At 47.2% G+C, this 21,426-nt stretch overlaps 1 long non-coding RNA gene across 1 annotated transcript in view; it reads right to left on the reverse strand.

Annotated features, from left to right (window-relative positions):
- Positions 1–870: 870 nt before the first annotated feature.
- LOC138849406 (uncharacterized) overlaps positions 871–21,426 on the reverse strand; it is a 305,173-nt gene continuing 284,617 nt past the window's right edge. The window contains exons 8-10 of the long non-coding RNA XR_016232907.1: positions 14,937–14,998; positions 11,742–11,861; positions 871–3,314 (exon numbers count right to left, since the gene is read on the reverse strand). This is a non-coding gene — a long non-coding RNA (uncharacterized LOC138849406). The remainder of the gene's footprint in view (positions 3,315–11,741; positions 11,862–14,936; positions 14,999–21,426) is intronic.

A 21,426-nucleotide genomic window follows, 5' to 3' on the forward strand; every position in this document is an offset into this window, starting at 1 on the left:
AAATCTTTAAAAATCAGCTTGAATTCCAGAGACTCATCCTTCCTGGGAATGCTCCTCACCAAGGAGCTGCCTGCACCAGTGCTCCCTGGCCCTTCCCCCTTTCTGCCTGTGGCTTCCAGATCTCTTTGCCCTTGGGCTCGGAGGTCCACCAGATGTGCACCAAGAGAGGGCAGTGGGAAGAGTCTGCATCCTGTGCCAGCTACCAAGAGGCACAGTGTCTGCAGAGAAATTAAAAACCCTAATCAGCCCACTAGAAGCCAGTCTGCCTTTTATTTCCACTGTGCATAGTAAGTTAAGCAATGCCAGTGATAAAACACACATCTCCCCCAAAGTCTCCTGTTAGGCCATTTTAACAACTGCCATGGTTACCCTTGAGTTATATATGTAGGCTTACAATTTGCACATTTTTTGTTAGTTACCTTTTTTTTATGACAGGCAGAGTGGACAGTGAGAGAGAGAGAGAAAGGTCTTCCTTTTCCCATTGGTTCAGCTCCCAACGGCCGCTGTGGCCAGTGCGCTGCGGCCGGCGCGCTGCGCTGATCCGACGGCAGGAGCCAGGTGCTTCTCCTGGTCTCCCATGGGGTGCAGGGCCCAAGGACTTGGGCCATCCTCCACTGCACTCCCAGGCCACAGCAGAGAGCTGGACTGGAAGAGGAGCAATCGGGACAGATTCTGGCGCCCCGACCAGGACTAGAACCCGGTGTGCCAGCGCCGCAGGCGGAGGATTAGCCTATTGAGTCATGGCGCTGGCTTGTTACTTACCTTTTAAGAAACATTGTGATCTGCAGGGAAGTTAATTCTGGAAACACTCCATATAGGTGGATTCAGTTACGAGTTTCTGAGAAGAATGAGTGTCAGTGGTTTGGAACCATTCCAGCTGCCCACAGATGAAATTCACAGTCGTAGTCCTGTGGTACTGTTGTAGGCTACCATACACTAAAATTAATATTTTGGGGGTCCTTGCCATTTATTTAGACAAGAATTCTAAATACTGGCTCAAAAGAAGCAGACAACATGGTAAGGTTTAAGATTTATTTAGAAAGGGATAGAAATACACAGGAACACAGGAAAAGGGGGGTCAAAGATTTAAGCTGGGAATTCCATACCAGGCTCTCAGAGGGAGATCAGGAGCCACATATAGGAGTCTACAGACCAGACACGTGTGCAGAGAACAGACAGCACACAAGAGGACCGGGGTGGTCCCAGACACTCCACGCCTCTTATTCACTTCCAGAGGAGTTTCACAGTCTGATTGACAGGTGGGTGATACAGATGAGATCGCAGAGGGGCAGGGGAGGGCTTGATCTCCAGCTCATGAACCTTATCAACCTAATCCCATATCATTCCCCGCTCAGGACTCCAGACCTTTAATCTTAAAGAAACGCTGAAGTACGTAGACTCATCATATCTTCTATAGCTACTCCCTGCTGGTCAGGGACGCAGGCCCTGCCTGTCCTGGGTGCAGAAATCTCTTCCTATCTCACCTAGTGACTTCATTTCATGAACTGGAGAACCTTCCGTCAATGGCTGTGTCCCCGCCATGGTCATCATTACTCTCAGAAGTCGTTGAGTTATGAAACATACGAGTGTATCAATCAGCATCAGCAAAACTGGAACAAAGGAGGGCGTGGTCTCCAGCTCATGAATCTAATTGATCTAGTCCCGTATCAGTACTGCCCACTCCTGAGTCGCAAAGGCAGGACAAGTCCCACGGACAAGGACAGCACAGTCACTGAAGCGGTGCAACGTGGGCCACCTTAGTTCTGCTGCTGGGTGAACACTTGGAGTTCTCATTTATGTCAAAAATATTTTAAAGGAAAATGTGTATGAATTGTACATCATCATAGTTGTGTCTGGGAAGTGAAAAGTTTAGTTCCTACGTGAAATATTTTTGTGAATTCACATAACCTTTTGAAAAATTTACTCTCCTCCATTAATGATTTGTTTATAGACAAAATAAATTATCATTATTGTTGCTGAAAACAGTATTGTCATAAAAAGCAGGGAATATTAATAAGTGACCTATTGGAAGTCAAATGAGGGTGCACACCCCAGGCCCAACCTCTGGGACTCATTGTCTGATGGGATGGTGTCTGCACAGGGGTCAGAGGTGACCCATCTGGCAAGCTGTCATCTCAGTGGAGGTATCAGGACACAGTGACTTCTCGGTTCCCTGCCTGCATCTGCAAGCGCTGGCTCTCTCTAAGCCAGTAACGTGGGGAGCACCCATCCCAGCTTTTTTCTGATACACTATAGCTTCTCAGAATCTGGCCGCAGCAGGAAGTTCCAGGCCATCACAGGGCCAGTACTTCCCTACATAAGTATTATTACCATTGTCCTCATCTTACAGGTGGGAGCTACAACACAGAGACCAGGGAACCTTCCCAAGATGACACAGCCAACAGGAGGCAGAACTGGTACAAAATCCACGCAGGCTTGCTTTTAAAGCCCACGATAGCATTCTATTACTGATAAAATAACTACAAAGTGGTATTTTAAGCACAACAGCACAGGTGTGAATAGAACATAAGGCAACAGTATCCAGCTCTGCCTAGGGGTGGCACGGGGTGGGAGAGACCAGGCTGCACTGGGCTTGATGGCGGGGAGGGGCGGGGGCCGATGCCTGGGTGGAGCCTGGAAACACAAGCAGACATTCGCCCAGGTGAACTGATCCAGAAAGCAGGCACCAAGCAGCCACCATATGGCTGCACCATGGGGAGCTAAGGAAGGGGGCACACAGTAAGAGAGACGACTGGCAAGGTTGCGAGGGCTGGATCCTCAGGAGTCATCAGAGCCAAGGGTTCTGTTTCAGAATATGATGAGTTCTTGGATAAAGCCCTGAGCAACAGGATTCCCCATCCTTCTCTCCCGATAGAGGCTCTCAGCTAATCAAAGAAATGCCATCTGTTCCCACTGTAGCAGCAGGACCCGCTCCACCCATCCCCAGTGCCACCCAGGAGAAGGGAAGGGCTCCTGCAGTGTGGAGGGATTCAGAGCAAACTTCCTCTGCAGGGAGCCCTCCCTGGAAGCAAAACCCTCTGTCCCTGAGCTGCCAGAGCCCGAGACGGGGGCTCCCTGCTGTGGGTGGTGCATGAGGTGTCCCACGGCCCTCTGCTCTAAGAGCTGGTCCCCTGGGGCCTGAGCCAACCAGGAGCAGGCGGGGTGGAACAGGCCTGCAGAATGAGGGGCCTGAACACACAACCCTCCGGGCATCTTTACCTTTCATGCAACACAGTCCTGATGGCCAGGTCTGCGGGTCTTCAAAAAGTTGGTGGAGGGGCCAGGCTTGTGCCGCAACGGTGTGAAGCCTCTGCCTGTGACGTGGGCATCTCATGTCAGAGCACTGGTTTGAGTCCAGCTGCTCCACTTCCAGTCCAGCTCCCTGGTAATGCACTAAGAAGGCAGCAGAAGATGGCCCAAGTGTGTGGGCCCCCGCCACGCAGGTGGGAGACCTGGATGGAGTTTCTGGCTTTTAGCTTCAGCCTTGAGCAGTCTGACTGTTGTGGTCATTTGGGGAATGAACCAGCAGATGTAAAATCAATCTCTCTCTCTCTCTCTCTCCTTCTGTCCTTCTATATCTTTGTCACTCTGTTTTTCAAATAAACTCAATAAATCTTTAATAAAAAAGTCATTGAAAAAATTTTAAATATTATGAAAATCTATGTAAGGATTTCAAACTTTTTGGCACCAAAATAAGCTAATCTTTTCATTCATTTTTCCATGAACTTTTTGAAGGACCCTGGCATGTGTGCAAACCAAGGGGGCAAAGAAGAGTAAGCTAAACTGGGAAAAATTTAAAAAAAAAAAAGAAAGACAAGTTTCTCATCAATTCCCTGACCTGGGACAAAAACAGACTGGTGAGAGAGGAAAGTAAAAGGGGGAATTGGCAGCAGCTGAGGGATGCTTCCCAGGAGCAAGGAGAAAACTAGGGCAGAAATCCTCCAGACTTCAGAAACCTCCCCACTCAGAGCAAGAGCCCGGCCTGCTGCAATGAGACGGGAGAGGAAGCGAGGCTGCTATCTGTGAATTCCATTACCACTGCAACCATCTTCCCTCAAAAATGGCAAGGGCCTTTGCTTGAAATATTAATTTGGAAATTAGCATTCATTTGCATCCATTTTTTATGTCCCCAACATTATGAATAAAATTAACTTAACTAATGAAATCAATTGCAGAAGTATCAAAGCCACTATTTAGAGGATGACAGAAAGGAGCCACACACACACGCACACACACACACACGCACACACACACCCTCGTATGACCTCTCCTCATTCTGCACACAGAAGGCATTTGTAGACTGAGAAAATGAATGCATGGTCCTTTTAGTAGCTGCTGGACATACAAGGGCACTTCAAAGAGTGTGTGCAAGACAGAATTAAATAAGTTTGTGACAAAGATATTTTGAATACATGCATACATAGGGTTTTCAAGAAGTTCATGGGAAAGCATTTTTTGCAATAACTATGCATGGATTTCACAAACATCTTATACCAGGGCTGGTGCTGTGGCGTAGCAGGTTAAGTCACTCCTTGGGACATCAGCATCCCCTACAGGAGCAGGGGTTCAAGTCATAGCTGCTCTGCTTCTGATGAAGCTCCCTGCTCATGTGCCTGCGAAAGCAGCAGAGGACGGCTCAAGCACTTGGGGTCCTGCACCCATGTGGGAGCCCTAGATGGGGTTTCAGGACCCTGGTGGCTTTGGTCTGGCCCAGCCATTAGGAGAGTGAATCAGAGATTGAAACCTCTCTCTTGCCCTCTCTCTCTCTCTCTCTCTCTGCCTTTCAAATAAAATAGAACAAATCTTTTTTAAAAAATTTTACATGAAAATAAATTTATCTTTGAATTCCATTTTTCCATGAATTTTAAAAGTGCTCCTTGCATCCCTCACGCCTTCTGTGCCTCATTCTTCTGAATGCAAGAAGTAGGGAGAACCAAGGTGACTGAATAGGGGTGTCCACCATTCTTCTCCTCCACCATAGAGAAGAAACAAAATAACCTCACAGACATTCTACCCTACTGGACATAACAGGATCACATCCTGACAGACCCAGCTGGATCCAGCTGTGACAACGGCCCAGCACCCTGGCCTAGGCAGAGTTCTGCACCACGCAGGACTGGCGATGCGGGAGAGCAGGAACTCAGAAGTCGCAGCACTTGTCTCTGCATGCTTGGCTCTCCGCTCTCTCCACCCGAGGCAGTGTTTTCTGGGTATCCAAGCTCCTTGAGCCACTCCAGCTCTGGGGAGCATGTACATTGCACACCCACTGGGCTCTGCAGGTCCCTGCTTCAGTGAGCATCCTCAACTGCCCTCACTGTGACCTGAGCCTGATCTGGCTTTGGCAGAACTGGTTGGTCACCCACACACACCCAGCCTTCTGCGGCCTTCCCTCACGTTGGGTGAACGAGCCAGAGTCCAGCTCCACAGCAAAGAGCCTACTCCAGCTCTGGGATCATGTGGCCTGCTGCAGCTCAGTCTACAGGGACTCCCTTATTCAGCAACCATGGACATTGGTGAGTGCCATGACGCCAACCCACCCAGTTGGCATCAGCTTTGGTGGGCACAAGTGGCAGAGTGCACACACCCTAGACTAGGATAGGGCATTGCCACACTTCCAACCAGCATGACCAAGACCTGTACACACCTGCTAGACCTGAAAGAATCCTCCTGGATGGTATAGAGAGGCTAGGCTGCAGCATCCAACTGAAACCAAAGTCAGACCAGCTACCAAACCAACACCCAAAGGCATTTCTTCGGGAAGATTTCCATCCAGGAGGGTTATCCTTTGAAAACGATGGATAGGAGAGGGTCCCAAGATGATGGACTAGCAACAGGGCAGTCTGATTTACAAAGTGGAGAAAGCACACTCTCAGGGTAAAACTGCAGTGGGAGGTCCTGCGAAAGCAGTAGAAATGGCCCGGACCTGTGTGGAAGGTGCAGACACACAGCCACGAGCGATGAGACAGCAAAGGACCCAGCAGCTTGGATCTGGAAAAAAGCACCCACCCTGGCAAACCAGGCGAGACTGGACTGCACAGCCCATGCCACTGTGGACACAGCTGGAAGCAGAGCTTGGTGAACCGCATCGCTGTTGAGTCCAGCCTGGATCCCTTAGATCTGCTCACCCAGAGGAAGGGAAAAAGCGCCCTGTATCTCCCTTCTTCTCCCCTCTACAATAGGGACCTGCAGCCAGTGCTGGGAGGGCTGGCACCATTTTTGGACATGAGCAGGTGGCAGTTGCTCCAGCTCTTGTGTGCACACCTTGCAGCTATCAGAATCGCCCTCAACCCGGTCAGCAGCAACAACCACAGCAGATCAAGAGTAACATACGGAGACGGTCTCCACCACGCCAGCTGCACCCACCCAACAGCAGGCGGGGAGGCGGAGCCGTCCCTATGGAAGGGAAGTGCCACCTGTGGGACTCTCTTATGTGCCCAGCACAATTGCGACGTGAACAGGGCTGCGTCTGGTGGGTATTTTGTGAGCTAGAGATCTTACCAGAGAGAAAAACTCATGTCAGGAGGCCAGGACTCCATCTAGCAGGCTGGGGCACACAGGGACAGCGGCTCTGGGAATGTCTCAGGAGACCTGAGAGCCCTGGGTGCTGAGACTACAGAGACACTGTGACTGCGTGAGAGGAGGCAGGGTGTAGCTGGGTTCTGGGCAACTGCAGAGTGCTGCTGCACACTCTCAGATCTCCCTGGTTGCCTAGAGCAGCTCAGAGAAGAGGGAGCCAGGCTCCCAGGAAGGAGGTGCGTATCACTGCTGCAGTTCATACAGCAGAGTTGATGAGTGCTGAACACACTGGGGGCTAACCCCTGGGCATGCCTCAATTTGGAAGAGAAGAGGTGGACACACCAACAGAGGTGACCATTCCTCTCCATCCAGTTAACCATAAGACAGCTACCATGCCCAACTTGGGTGTTCCCTTGGATACTCGCCCCACCCTCGTGCACAGACCAGAGCTCCATGGCCAAAGCCACCACACACCTCTTGATAGTAACTGAAAGTGCAAACATTTCACTAAGCCACAGAGGCACAGCTCAAAGATAAAAGCCATCAGAGGGGGGAAATATTCTACAAATGCCTAAAAATAAATGCAGAAATTTAAGAAACGTAAGAAAAAAGACCCCTGCAAAGGAACACAACAGCATTTCAATTTTAGAATGTGAAGATGAAGACTGAGGAAATGCTGGAAACGGAATCAAAAAATTAATCATAGGATGACTCAAAAACAACCAGAAGCAAAGCCACAAACACATATGCATATATGATATGAGTGAAAATTTTTCCCATGGAATTGAGATTTTAAAGAAAAATCAAAATGAAATATTAGGAATGAAGAATTCAATAGATCGAATAAAAATGTGGTGAAAGGCCTTAAGAACAGAGTTGATGAGGCAGAAAAAAGAATATCTGAGCTAGAAGGCAAATAAATTCTGCAAATTTTACAGTCAGACTGAAAAAAAAAAAGGAAGAAATTTGAAAACTTAAAAACAGTGTTAGAGATCTATGGGATACTATCAAATGATCCAACATATGGGTCATAGGAGTTCCTGAAGGTGTGGAAAGAGAGAGGGGACTAGAAGGCCTATTTAGTGATAATTACAGAAAACTTCCCTAATTTGGAGAAAGAAAGGGACATCCAAGTACAGGAAGCACATAGAACCCCTAACAGGTATGACCAGAAAAGATCTTCACCACAATACATTGTAGTCAAATTTTCCATGGTAAAATATATAGAAAAGATTCTAAAATGTGCAAGAGAGAAATGCCAGATTACTTTCAGAAGCTCTCCAATTAGACTCACAGCTGATGCCTCATCAGAAACCCTACATGCTAGAAGATAATGGCAAGATGTAGTCCAATACGAAGAGAAGAAAACTGTCAACCCAGAATACCGTACCCTGCAAAGCTATTATTTATGAATGAAGATGAAATAAAGACCTTCCATAACAAACAGAAATTGAAAGAATTTGTCACCATTCGTCCAGCCTTACAAAAGATCCTAAAGGATATGCTACACACAGAAACACAGAAAGAAAACCATCATCATGAAGGAATGCAAAGACAGAAAATCCCCCCAGTAAAAGTACAAAAGAGATCCAAAATAAACAACAGGAATACTCACAGAAAAATGACAGGACCAAGTAGTTACTTATCAATAGTTACCTTGTACTTACTCCTCATGTGGGATCTCTGTCCTTAATGTGCTGTCCAATGTGAATTAATGCTATAACTAGTACTGAAACAGTATTTTACACTTTATGTTCTGTGTGGGTGCAAACTGATGACATCTTTACTTAATATTGTGGGGAGCAATCCGGACTAGACTAAGTTACTCGAATTAGGACTTATTCTGTGCATCTGCTCTCCCACAATATGGCGCTGGGAGAGAAGTAAACAGCTTCCGCACAGCTGCCTCCAGTTCAACCAATTAACTGTAGGACTTGCTCCTGATTGGAGAGCAGCGTACTCGGCGTGTGGGCAGCCGAGTTGGGATTGGCGGAGGAGGACTATAAAGGAGGAGAGAGACGGCATGCACCGGGAACATCTATGGGGAACATCTAAGGGAACCCGTGCAGCCCCCGAGAAAGCCGGCCGGCGGTGTGCCGCTCCCCTGCGGAAGTGGGGAATGCGGCCAGGGGGAACTGCCCTTCCACGGAGGTGGAAGGGATAGTAGCCAACCTGGGAAGAACCAGCAGCAAACCCGGGGAGGGCCGAGCAGACGAAAGAACAGCGCAGGGTCCTGTGTTGCTCCTCCACGAAGAAGGGGAGCGACATAATGGTGCCGTGACTCGGATATGAAGCCTAGGCAGGGTCCTGTGTCGTTCCTCCACGAAGAGGGGGAGCGACATAATGGTGCCGTGACTCGGATAGGAAACCTGACTCGGATAGGAAACTTAGGACGGATATGAAACTCAGGAGGGAAGAAACGGGAAGAAATGGGAAAATTACCGGAGAGAGAGACTAGCAAACAGCCTAGGGAAAAGCCGGACGAAAAGGGTGCCGGAAGAAGCTATTGAAAGCCTAGGCATAGACTCAGATACGGACTACGGGGGGAAGCTGGGAGAAATCTCTAAGGTCGAAAGTGAAAGAACAAACAGACTCGGATACGGACTGTGGGGAGAGGCCAGGAGAAATGAGGGAGGAATATTGTTGGAAGAAAACTTAGGGAAATATACCGGGTAGAGAAAAATGTTAGGGAAATTGAAGCCGCGGGGGGCAGGCCGAGGCGGATACGAAAGCCACTTTGGGATTCTCAAGTTAGCCCGGGAATAGGGGGCGAAAAGTTGAAACCAGAAGCTGAAACGTGAGCCTGATTGGGATCCGTCTGATTAGCCCGGGGAGCAAAGGACGGGAGGCCAAACCGTGGGGCGGAGACGTACGCTGGGTTGAATTCGCCAGGCTAGCCCGGGGAACTTAGATTGAATGCTAGTGGCGGACACGTAAGCTACGCTGTGTTACTCGCGGAAGCCGCCGCGTGCAGAGAGAGCACGGGGCGTGAATAGATAGGGAACGGGGCTGGCGTAGGCCGTGGTGCAGACGCGAAGGGCGTGGAGACCGCGGAGCGCGCGAAGCCAAGCCGCGCAAAGCCGGGAAGCTGCGCAGATGAAAGAGGCGCGGGCTGAAGCAGCTCAGCTGGGAAGCCGCCGAGAAGTAGCCTCGGGGCGGGCAGCGGGAAGCTGCGGGGATAAGAGAAACAGAAGTTTTAGAAGTGGAATGGGAGAAATAGGAATGCCCGGGGATAGAGAAATAGAGAAATAGAAAGGCCTCCCCTCAACATGGCAACGAGAAAGTTTGGATTCGGCCTGCCTGATTAAGTGAGGCGATGAGCACGATGAGCACCTGGGCGGCTAGCAGCTTATGCGCCGCAGGTCACCGAAGACAGGCACGAATTAACATCAGTAAGGCTTCCCCACAATACAACCATTAGGAGGCTTGGATTCGGTCTGCCTAATTAAGGCGGTAAGCGCCAGCAAGCAGCTCGACCAGAGTATGAGCTGCAGGTCACCGAAGATAGGCACAAACCAACACTAATAAGTCTCCCCCACAATACGGCAATGAGAAGGCTTGGATTCGGTTTGCCTGATAGGTTTTGTAAACACCTGCAGGCAGTTCTAGCAGAGCAGAGCATGCGCTGCAGGGCACCGAACACAGGCACGCATCAGCGCCTAAAAACCTCCTCACAACATGGCGAAGAGAGGACCCGGATTCGGTTTGCCTGATAGGACTTGTAAGAGCCTGTGGCAACTCTAGCAAGTAGAGCAGAGTGTGTGCCGCGGGACACCGAAGACAGGCGCGTATCAACGCTAAAAAATAAAAAGAAAGGGGGATCTGTGGGGAGCAATCCGGACTAGACTAAGTTACTCGAATTAGGACTTATTCTGTGCATCTGCTCTCCCACAATATGGCGCTGGGAGAGAAGTAAACAGCTTCCGCACAGCTGCCTCCAGTTCAACCAATTAACTGTAGGACTTGCTCCTGATTGGAGAGCAGCGTACTCGGCGTGTGGGCAGCCGAGTTGGGATTGGCGGAGGAGGACTATAAAGGAGGAGAGAGACGGCATGCACCAGGAACATCTATGGGGAACATCTAAGGGAACCCGTGCAGCCCCCGAGAAAGCCGGCCGGCGGTGTGCCGCTCCCCTGCGGAAGTGGGGAATGCGGCCAGGGGGAACTGCCCTTCCACGGAGGTGGAAGGGATAGTAGCCAACCCGGGAAGAACCAGCAGCAAACCCGGGGAGGGCCGAGCAGACGAAAGAACAGCGCAGGGTCCTGTGTTGCTCCTCCACGAAGAAGGGGAGCGACATAATGGTGCCGTGACTCGGATATGAAGCCTAGGCAGGGTCCTGTGTCGTTCCTCCACGAAGAGGGGGAGCGACATAATATATACTAAATTGATCTTCTGTATATAAAGAGAATTGAAAATGAATCTTGATGTGAATGGAATGGGAGAGGGAGCGGGAGATGGGAGGGTTGTGGGTGGGAGGGAAGTTATGGGGGGGGGAGTCATTGTAATCCATAAACTGTACTTTGGAAATTTGTATTTACTAAATAAAAGTTAAAAAAAATTAGTTACCTTGCATGTAAATGGCCTCAACTCTCCAGGTAAAAGATACAGACTAGCCAAACGGATTTTTTTTTTAAAAAAGATCCATCTGTCTGTTCCCTACAAGAAGCACACCTCACCAACACTCACTTCAAGATCATTCTCCATCAAAGTGGAGTATTATGAAATGTTCAACAAATAACTCCAAAAATGGTGATAAGGATACTCAGAGAGACACAAGGAAATACAGTTGGCTAAATGAAATTAGGGAATCAGTGCATGATAGGAAGGAGAAGTTTAGCAAAGTGATAGAGGTCTTGCAAAAGAACCAAACAGAAAACTCTATTTCTTAAATGATGGAGAAATACTACCCGAGACAAGCAAAACCTGATGGAATGCATCACCCAGACCAGCATTATAGAATATATTTCAGGGTATCCTTAAGAAATAGTAAAAGACAACTAACATCATGAAATATTTGAAAGGATAGAGCCCACAAGAAAAAGAGCAAAGGGTAATTAATAAAAATGAACAGAAGAAATATTAAAGAATAAACAAGAGTAATCCATTACTATTATTAATAATTGACTATAAACTGACTATTAATAATTGACTATCTCAATTCAAGGATTTTGCCTGGTTGATTAGATAAAAACAAGACCCAAGATAATTGCCTGCAAGAAACTCACTTTGGGGCTGGTGTTTGGAGCAGCAGATCAAGCCACAACCTGCAACGCCAGCATCCCACGCGGGACCGCAAGTTCACTTCTCAGCTGCTCTGCTTCCAATCCAGCTCCCTGCTAATGCACCTGGGAAAGAACAGAAGACGGCTCAAGTGCTTGGGCCCTGCCACCCATGTAGGAGACAGAGTTCCTGGCTTCTGGCTTTGGCCTGCAAGAGCCCTGGTGTTGCAGCTATTTGGGGAGTGAAGCAGTGAATGGGAGAGTTTTCTTTCTCTGTGTAACTCTGCCTTTCAAATACACTTTTTTTCAATCTTTCAAAAAAAAAGGAAGTAGCTCACTTCGCTAGTAAAGATACACACAGATTGGAAGAGAAAGAACAGAAATAGAGTCTCCATTTAAACAGGAACCAAACTGAGCAGGAGAAGCTGCCCTGATACCAGAAAACATAGACTTCAAGCATACAGGTAGAAAGGAAGAAATTTAACATGACTCTATATGTGGAGAAACCAAAAGATCAGCAAGAGACTATTGGAATGGATAAACAAATCCACAGAGTAGTAGAATACAAAAAAAAAAAAAAACCTCCAAAAAATTGTATACACCACTGATGAACTCACTAAGAAATTATAAGAGCAGCCTCGGGCCGGCGCCGTGGCTCACTAGGCTAATCCTCCGCCTTGCGGTCCCGGTCGGAGAGCCGGATTCTGTCCCGGTTGCCCCTCTTCCAGGCCGGCTCTCTGCTGTGGCCCGGGAGTGCAGTGGAGGATGGCCCAAGTGCTTGGGCCCTGCACCCCATGGGAGACCAGGAGAAGCACCTGGCTCCTGCCATCGGATCAGTACGGTGTGCTGGCCGCAGCGCGCCAGCCGCGGCAGCCATTGGAGTGTGAACCAACGGCAAAAGGAAGACCTTTCTCTCTGTCTCTCTCTCTCACTGTCTACTCTGCCTGTCAAAAAAAATAAAATTAAAAAAAAAAAAAGAGCAGCCCCAGGTGCTGGTTCACGTCCCAGTTGCTCCTCTTCCAATCCAGCTCTCAGCATGTGGCCTGGGAAAACTGAAAGATGGCCCAACATGGGAGTCCCAGAAGAGGCTCCTGGCTCCTGCCTTTGGATCAGCCCAGCTCCAACCATTGCAGCCACTTGGGGAGTGAACCAAAGGATGGAAGGCATCTTTCTCTCTCTTTCTCTCTGTGTCTGTAACTCTACCTCTCACATAAATAAAAAAAAAAAAAATCTTTAAGGGAAAAAAAAAAAGAGCAACACCATCCACATTAGCTACCAAATAAATAAAATAAAATACCTCGGAACAGATTTAACCAGTGATATGAAAGAGCTTTCCAGTGAAAATTCCAAAACATTTCTGAAAAAGATTGAACAAGACACAAAAAATGAAAAAATGTGTTCATGGATTAACAGAATTAATATTATTGAAATGTCCACATTACACAAAACGATGTGCAGAATGAACACACAGGTATCACCCCTGCTGTTAGAGGCACAGGATAAAAGGAGGGAGAGAAGCAGTCCTGACACTCCTGCTGACTTGCACCATAGCCCATCCACTAACAAAATACACCTTAACTGGATTAGTGAATGGTTCCCCTTGGGAGTTGGGGGTTAGAAGAAACACAGTAGAGTGCCAGAGGGCACGCCCAGCCCAAGGAGCTAGTCCGAGGTGGACTTAGCTGTGTGCTGCCTGGTTCAGGGACCAACTCCACGATTCGATTTTGCCCCAGTGCCCTGAAAGAATGAACAAGTGGGCTTTTTTTTTTTTTTTCTTAAAGTCATTTCCAGAACCTGCCGGCTTTGACACAGTGAGCTTCAGCAGTTTACCAAAGCAGACTTCTCTTTCAGTTAGGTGATTTCACTATGAAATGACTCCCTCCATAACAGTGTGGGAGGTACCACACAAGGACACTGCACTGTTAGGAAAAAAAAAGGAAGCAAAAAAGAGGAGACAGAAATGAAGAAATAGAAGAGGAAGACTGATGAAAATGGCGCATCAACTCTATTTAAAACAATTTTCTGAAAAAACAGTGATTGCAAAAGTGCTGAACCAGCTCAGCTGGGAGCAAACCATCGGATTCCCCTTTTAGAGCCAACTCCCTGTTGCTATGAGCAGACCACATATTTGTTAGCATCTCCAAAGAAATGCTAAATCAATAAGCCACCTAGAGGTTGCTGACAAATTGGATGCTGTTCTATAAAAAGCCGAACCTCATTGCCAGGGAAGAACTGAGGACTTGAACAATTTTTGTAAGGAAAGGGCCATTTTCCATCAGCCCCCACCCTCTATCTGACATCCGAGGCAACTCACATTAGGGGTAGGGTCATGATTACAAAAGCCCACCTCATCATTGTTTCAGGGCACTGAGACAAAGTAGAATCTGCAGTTGGTCCTGGAAACCAGGCAGGACAGGGCTGTTACAGTGTGCACAGTGTCCCTCCTATCTGCATGGAGTTTCCTTTGCATGTTCTCCCTCACCCGTCCCTGAGATCACACTCTCTCCACTGTTTTTTTTTTTTTAACTACCCTCCCCTAAACAAGAGCAGTAAGCGCCTTCCGTATTCCGCCATCTTGAAAAACCCCTTAGGTGTTAACTTTCAAGGGAATCTTCCAGCGATCCTCACATTAAAGAAGGAATAAGGAGATTTAGAAAGATGAAGAAGTCAGAGGAAATGTATGTAGTAGAGGTGAAAGAGCCTGAAATGTTCAAAAAATTCCTAATAGATCAAAGCATTCCCAAGAATAAAAGCAGTCAGAGATAAGGTGAATTGAGGTCAGCTTATTAACCTTTTTATAAATGCCTTGTTTCTCCCTACATTGATTAACCCGATATTAGGCCCAGGGCAAAGATTTTCTAAGTGCTTGGAGAAGGGGAGTGGAGGGCGAGCTGTGAGGGAGAGGCGGATGGATGGTGAGTGGCTGGGCTGATGTTTGGATCGTGAGTGGGCGGTGGACAGGTGGATGTGTGTTAAGTCCATAGTCTGCTGGATGCATGGGTGGTTAATGGACAGGTTGATGCGTGGAAGATGAGTTGTTAAATATACCATCATTTAGTAGTCATTGCTGTCAGCCCATGAGAAGGACAGAAGAGCTGATAAGGCACCGTCTTCAGACAGAGCTCCCTAGGAGTTAGTGTGTTGGTGGCTGGCCAGCTTGGGGAATGACTGTCAACCTCCTTTGCTTTTAATCACACCTACCTGCACAATGAGCGTCCCTTTGTCCACAGGACCTGGAGGCAAGAATGTCCCAGCAGCAGACCCTACAACAAGAATCAGATGTAAGTACTTTATTGGGGAAGGAGACACAGAGAGCCCCCCGTAAGGCAATGAGACAGGAGAAAGAATGTAACGGATGAAGGCGCTTTGGCCAAGCCATTGCCACTCTGAGTAAGTGTATTTTCATCCCAAATGAGAACTCTGGGAAGTTATATAAAGCAGTGCCTCAGAGTTTTCCCATCTGAGGGGTTGGGGAGTAGGGGATATTCATACACTAACTGTCATCAGCCATTTTAAAGGCTGTTGGGCATGATGGTAAAATGATCCCCACCGCCTTGGAGTGGCAGCATCTTCTGCTCCCGGCAGGTACAAAGCCCCCCAAGGAGTGTACAAAGAGTGCATGAATGAGTGAGCGAGCAGGTGTGATCCAACACACCACTGAGTGGGAATCACGGTTTGATGCCGGGCAGGGAAGCAGGCAGGTGGCAAGCGTCTTCCAGGCAGGATTTCACACACGAAACCGTGAGTCAGGCACAGCAACCTCGCTGCACCCCTCCTTGGGGGCTGCTCCTACACAAAAATTATTTAATGTTTTCAAAGTGCTTAAAGGAGTCAATTTACTACCTAATTGCGACAGTAACAATCATCATAATAACTTAATAACACATCTGAGTCAGTGACAATAACAATTACAACATAATGTGCTTAACTGAAGGAGGAATTCAGCTTGGAATAGTGGAATATTGCACATGCACGCGTTTGTCGCTGCCATTTCCTTCTCTTTGTTTTTGACTATCTGAGGACGTCTCCACCATAATTTCCCCAAGGACCACATTCAGGAGATGAGGTCTGGAGAGGAGATATAATTACCATCCTGTTTACATACAACTATGCCTGCCTGTGTCCCTGCTGCTGACTTTTCCGTTTCAGAGTGACTCCTGTGATCTCAGTGGCCGTTGGGTCACATTTTTCCTCTTTTCAGTGCAAACTCCCAGCAAGGTCGTAAGCTTCACAATGCTCAAAGCATTGTCCCTTCATAGATACTCAGGCAGCCCCTGTGATGAGCCCTTAAGTAGGTCTGTGACAGTAAAACCTTGTAATGTGGGAAAATTGGAACCAAATAAGGTAATTGCCTAAAGCATGGGAATACATTGTTGTGGAGCTAATGAGTGTATACATTCTTAGTTGTTCTTCCAGTTACCTTATGGGGAAAAAAACGAGAAACTATGTTTTTGCTTAAAAGATGTTTAGGAAATAGACTTCTCATTATAGATGAAATGTGGATTGAACTTAACCTCTTCCATTAGGTAGAGAACACTGGTTCCCAACTCCAGCTGCATTATACCTAGGAACCCCCGAGAAGTATCATTGCCACCTCTTCTGTTCTCACAGCCGTCACAGAAAGGACCGTACACCGCACAGCCACTCCAGCTGCGGCTGATTTAAAATATTCCAAGCCAGCACCGCGGCTCACTAGGCTAATCCTCTGCCTTGCGGCGCCGGCACACCGGGTTCTAGTCCCGGTCGGGGCGCCAGATTCTGTCCCAGTTGCCCCTCTTCCAGGCCAGCTCTCTGCTGCGGCCAGGGAGTGCAGTGGAGGATGGCCCAAGTGCTTGGGCCCTGCACCCCATGGGAGACCAGGATAAGTACCTGGCTCCTGCCTTTGGATCAGCGAGGTGCGCTGGCCGCGGCGGCCATTGGAGGGTGAACCAACGGCAAAGGAAGACCTTTCTCTCTGCCTCTCTCTCTCTCACTGTCCACTCTGCCTGTCAAAAAATAATAAAATAAAATATTCCAATTCTCTTTGCAGTAGGGTTTTACCTGTACTGTTTCCATCTTGAGATGAGAAAACTGGGGCCCAGCATTCCCAAGAGGGTGCTGCTATTATTTGCTCATAGCTAGAACTGAAAGTCAAAACTAGTTCCAGGCCTAGCATCCAGGCCGACCATAATCACTCATCCCTAGCACACATGTTCCCTCCTTATAATCAAGTCCTGACTCCAGTACATGCTAGTCCTTATTCTCACAGATATTCTATTTTAATATATTTAGAGTAAAGGGGCCAGCATTGTGGTACTGCTGCTTGTGATACCGGCATCCTATATTAGAACACTGGTTCCATACAAGCTACTCTGCTTCTGATCCAGTGTCCTGCTCATACACTCGGGAAGCAGAAGGTGATGGCCTGAATACTTGAATTTCTGCCACCCATGTGAGAGATCAGGTGGAGTTCCTGGCTACAGGCTTCAGTCTGGCCCAGTCCCAGCTGTTGACCCAGTGAATGGAATATCTCTATCTATCTGAATATCTACCTATCTATCTAGCTATAGCTATAGCTATATCTCTATCTCTGTCTTTGTTCCATTCTCTCTGTCACTCTGCCTTTCAAAGAAATAAACCTTGTAGCCAGCATTGAGTCACAATAGGTAAAGCTGCTGTCTGCGATGCAGGCATCCCATATGAGAATCAGTTCAACTCATGGCTGCTCCACTTCCTATCCATCTCCCTGCTTATGTGCCTGGGAAATCCACAGAGGTTGGTCCAAGTCCCTGGGCCCCTACCATGCACATGGGAGACCCAGAAGAAGCTCCTGGCTTCTGGCTTCAGCCTGGTCCAGCTCCAGTCATTGTGGCCATTTGGAGAGTGAATTAGCAGATAGTAAATCTCTCTCTCTTTCTCTCTCTCACTTTCTCTCTCTCTCTCTCTCTCTAACTCTGCTTTTCAAATAGATATTTTTTTTAAAAAAGAGAGTAGTACTTAGCAGAAAATACATGCAAATATTTTAAAAAGAAATAAATCTTTACATTTAAGTATATATACATATTTATAGTAAGAGCATAGTTACATTCTACATTCCCACTCAGCTTTCTATTCCCGTATCAGTTAGGACTAGAAACGTCTTTCTCTCTAAAAGCGGAGACTTCTAGAGGCAGGCAATGAGAATGCTTTGGTTCTTCCACATTCATCAGGGACAGGCTCTCTCGTCTTTCTCCTCCACCATCCTAGAACTCGGCTTCCATGGCAAAGGAGCCTCTTCATCTGTGAATGGCCAGCAGACCTCCAGCTCTCACATGTGTAGGCCAGAGGACGGAAGAAGGAAGAAGGGAAGAGCAAAGCACTGTATCTTTCAGCTGAGTCAGTTCCTCAGTTCCGTTGATTCAGACTCCCAAGATGGTTGACTCAGTACTCCACCTCGTTGCCCAGAACACTTACACAAACACATCTAGCGATTAAAAACTTTAAAGGAAAACTTAAAAGGAATGCATCCTTTTAGTTGAGTTCATTATTGCCCTAGTAAACTTAGGAGTTCGTGTCTAAAGAATGAAGGATCAATAATCTTCATTAAAATGTGACTCAAAACACACACGCTGTGCTTTGTCTATGTCTTCCAGAGGTTCACATGTGAAAAGCTTGGTCCTCAATGTTGCATTTTGAGGTGAGTCAGTTCCTGAGAGAATGACTTGTAAGAAGAGGGAGTCTGATCCCTGCACTGCTCTGGCTTCCGGACTGCATGAGATCACGCCCTCTCACATGCATTCCCATTGCAATACTGTCCACTGAGTTGTAACACAGGCAAGGGGGCACTCACAAGAGGCCAAACAGCTGGGGTCCCCCTATCTCGCACTTTCGGCTTCCAGAACTATGAGCTAATTAAGCTTATCCCCTTTATGAAGTACCTGGATTCGGATATTTTGTTATTGCCACAGAAAACAGAGTAAGACAACACATTGCTTTCTCATTCACGTGTACTGGATGAACTGTGGTTCATAGATTGATCTCAGCTAGGCTGGTCTTTAAGCTAGGGCTTCAACGCACTCTATTTCACCTGACTCACTCTCCGGGATTAGAAAGCTACTCCAGAAATGTTCTTTCCTGGGCAATGGCAGAAGTGCAACAGAGCAAGCCTGGCCACACTGGAATATTGCAAGCTTCTATTTGATTTATGTCTACTAGCATCCCATTGGCCACAGTAAATTATATGGGCAGGGAAAATACCTTCTCCATCAGGGGACGACAGCAGGTGGTGATGTATATTTGGCTTATACTCCTACTATAAGGGAGTACTGGAATCAATAGTTTGATCTGCACTGTATGCAGTGAATTATTTTCTGTTATAACATGGTCTTTCTTCCTCTCTTGATTCCTCCTATAGTCTCTCATCCTCAGTCACAGATGAACAATTGTTCAGCTACACGAGCTCATCAATCCACCCGCCACCACTCCCTTAATAAGCAGGGAAGGTTTTTTTGAGAATCTGACACACGACCCCCGGAGTCTGGGATGAGGAGGAGTAGATACAGAACAGTGCCTGACTCTGTCCGAAAGGCCAGAAAGCAACAACCTGCTGTGGGAGCCCACGTTTACAAAATAAAAGGAAACCCTAAGGTAGGAGGGGTCATGGGCCTTTTAGACACTTGAAATGAAGCCAGCTTGGAGTTTTATTGAAAACCTGAATGGGAATCCACTGAGAAAGGGAAATACCAGGATTAAACCAACAGAGGACCAGAGACCAGCAGAGGGTGCATAACATATGTAAATATATGTGCAGGGCTATTTTTTTCTTTTTTAAAAAATTTTTACAGAGGCCAGTACTGTAGCGTAGTGAGCTAAGTCTCCACTTGCAGTGCCGACATCCCATATTGGCACCAGATCATGTCCTAGCCACTCCTCTTCCAATCCAGCTCTCTGCTGTGGCCTGGGAAAGCAGTGGAAGATGGCCCAAGTGCTTGGGCCCCACACCTACATGGGAGACCCAGAAGAAGCTCCTGGCTCCTGTTTTAGATTGGCCCAGTTCCGCCATTGTGGCCATTTGGGGAGTGAACCAGAGGATGGAAGACCTTTCTCTCTCTCTGCCTGAACCTTGCTCTGTAACTCTATCTTTCAAATAAATAAAATAAATCTTTTTTTTAAAAAAAAACTGCTTCCATTTCCATAGGCATTGATCCAATAATTTTTATTAGTAATGTGATGCCCAATATTGTAGATTTATCACAATATACTTAATTTCCCCCATGGGCATTTAAGAGATTTCCAAATTTACTGCTACAAACAATATTACAAGAAGCAGTCTCTTACATATATCTTTTTCATCCTTATCTCACATCATACACAAAAATGAATTATGCATAGCTAAAAACAAATAAACCTAAAAGTAGAGGAGAAACAAGAAGTATTAAGGAAGTATGAGATGATGTTTTCATACTTTATGGTTAGCCTTTATAAAAATAACAAAACCATCCCCTGAACAGCTTGGTTTTATAGAACTTCTGTATGGGTAAACATAATACAAAGTTAAAAGACAAACAGAGTTGAAGCTAATGTTTGCCTTGCATATTCCAGACTAATGACCAAAATACATTTTATTTAAATAGTTCCTATAAATTGATTTTTAAATGAATAATTCAATAGAGAAATTGGCAAAGAAGATTAATCAGTAATTCACAAAAGAAGAAATACAAATGGAAGATAAGATAGTCAGCCTCCGTAGTGAATATGGAAAAACGACAACATAAGTTTCAGCAAATTTTCAAAACTTAAAAGTACTGGTAATTTTTATTACTGGTGAGAATTCTGAAAATTAAGTGCTCTCACGCTTGCTGGAAGTGGAGAGCATTAGTGCCAATTTTTGCAAGGCTCGTGGATGCTTCTGTGGGCTCCATTATGCTTCCAGATCGAGTAAAAGGGTGTTCCTGAACCTCACGGGGTGCAGCTCACGCTTGAACATGCCTAAATCCCCATCTGAGTGTTTATTTTGCTTTGCATGCAAATGAATCTTATTCTTCTGCCAACCCTTACCTACGTTTTATCCTCAAGTCCTTCTGGGGTCAGCGAAAAGAACCTGAACCCAGTCATCCCACAACATCTATGCTGAGTCGGCAAGCGGGGAGATCAAACCCACCCAGAAACTGGTCAATGAGTCTTTCCCCGACTCTCACCTCCCTGGCATCTGAGAGTCTTGGTTTTGTTCTACATTTCTCTCCTTCTTCACTTTGCTCTGAGCCACTACAGACTAACCCGTCTTCACCCAGCCATGTCCACTCCTCCAGAGACTGTTGCAGGTGGGAAGCCAAGAGCTGACACCACACAGAAAGAATACATTGGGGCCGGTGCCGCGGCTCACTAGGCTAATCCTCTGCCTTGCGGTGCCGGCACACCGGGTTCTAGTCCCAGTTGGGGCACCGGATTCTGTCCCAGGTGCCCCTCTTCCAGGCCAGCTCTCTGCTGTGGCCAGGGAGTGCAGTGGAGGATGGCCCAAGTGCTTGGGCCCTGCACCCCATGGGAGACCAGGAGAAGCACCTGGCTCCTGCCTTCGGATCAGCGTGGTGTGCCGACCGCAGCGCACCGGCCGCAGCGGCCATTGGAGGGTGAACCAATGGCAAAGGAAGACCTTTCTCTCTGTCTCTCTCTCTCTCACTGTCCACTCTGCCTGTTAAAAAAAAAAAATACATTGGGTCCTTCCTGAAGAATGTTT

The sequence above is a fragment of the Oryctolagus cuniculus genome, chromosome 4, assembly GCF_051225735.1.
Source record: "Oryctolagus cuniculus isolate XC-2025 breed Fujian yellow rabbit chromosome 4, ASM5122573v1, whole genome shotgun sequence".
Taxonomy (NCBI): Eukaryota; Metazoa; Chordata; class Mammalia; order Lagomorpha; family Leporidae; genus Oryctolagus; species Oryctolagus cuniculus.